This window comes from Pristiophorus japonicus, unplaced genomic scaffold (genome assembly GCF_044704955.1).
Source record: "Pristiophorus japonicus isolate sPriJap1 unplaced genomic scaffold, sPriJap1.hap1 HAP1_SCAFFOLD_3349, whole genome shotgun sequence".
Lineage (NCBI taxonomy): Eukaryota > Metazoa > Chordata > Chondrichthyes > Pristiophoridae > Pristiophorus > Pristiophorus japonicus.
This window is the reverse complement of record NW_027253160.1, coordinates 1,488-2,500: the sequence shown is the minus strand read 5'-3', so window position 1 is coordinate 2,500 and position 1,013 is coordinate 1,488. Positions and strand designations below refer to the sequence as shown.

The following is a 1,013-nucleotide window of genomic DNA, read 5'->3' as shown; positions in this document are numbered from 1 at the left end:
GGGGACTGACCTGGACGCACGCTCAGCGGTCGGCAAGTGTGCTAGAGCTAAGCGGGCCACGTGTGGCAGGACACCGAGGTCCAGCGCAACACACGGCACCGCAGAGGCTCTTGGGCAAACCGCCAACAGAACCAAACGGACGCAAAGCCAGCCCACAGCACGGCAAGCGACGTCGCTACTTCAAGCTACCCTCGGTACAAACCACTAGACTGCAGCCAAAGACAGCCCAACCTCGTCCTCTCTCTCTCTCTGCTGAACACCACCAGCCAAGCCATTGTGTTCACCTCTGTGCTCACCTTCAAACTCCGGAGAGACAACCCTGCCCCGAGGAGGATGCCTCGGCGAGGCGCACCAATCCCAACACCGACGCGGTCAATCGTTTTTGCAACCCAACGACAGCCGTGCTGGAAAGGCTGGCCCCGACCGTGCCCGACCGCGACGCCGGGACAGACATGCCCACCACACCGAAGGACAAGGGTCAAACTCTCCAAGGCGGAGAAACTCCAGGTCTGCACTTAGGGGGACAAAGAGGACCAGGCCTCTGCGACACCCCAGCCGCGCTCCCGCCTTCACCCGACGGCAAAGGCGAGTGCGATTGATCGTACAAGCGACCCTCAGACAGGCGTAGCCCCGGGAGGAACCCGGGGCCGCAAAGTGCGTTCAAAGTGTCGATGATCAATGTGTCCTGCAATTCACATTAATTCTCGCAGCTAGCTGCGTTCTTCATCGACGCACGAGCCGAGTGATCCACCGCTAAGAGTTGTTCGTTTTTTTTTTTCGGCTTGCTATTTGTTCCCCGGAGGGCCAAGCCCGGACCGCCCAACGCTTCTCCTCCCTTCCAACGAGGGTCGGGTGGAAGCCCCAGCCTGCAACGGCCCGGAGGTGTAAATCAGTCGATCATCAAATGACAAGGGTTGCACCGAGATTGCTTTAAGTCAGGGCGCTCGCGAGGCGACGCACGTCGGGTCAACGCCTGAGCCCACCGGCCGACACGCGCCACGGTCAACAGAGGC

At 60.7% G+C, this 1,013-nt stretch overlaps 1 non-coding gene across 1 annotated transcript; it reads right to left on the bottom strand.

Moving 5' to 3' along the window:
- Positions 1-608: 608 nt before the first annotated feature.
- LOC139249986 (5.8S ribosomal RNA) lies at positions 609-762 on the bottom strand. Its single transcript, XR_011591252.1, has one exon. It is a non-coding gene; the product is annotated as a 5.8S ribosomal RNA (ribosomal RNA).
- Between the last annotated feature and the right edge of the window lie 251 nt (positions 763-1,013).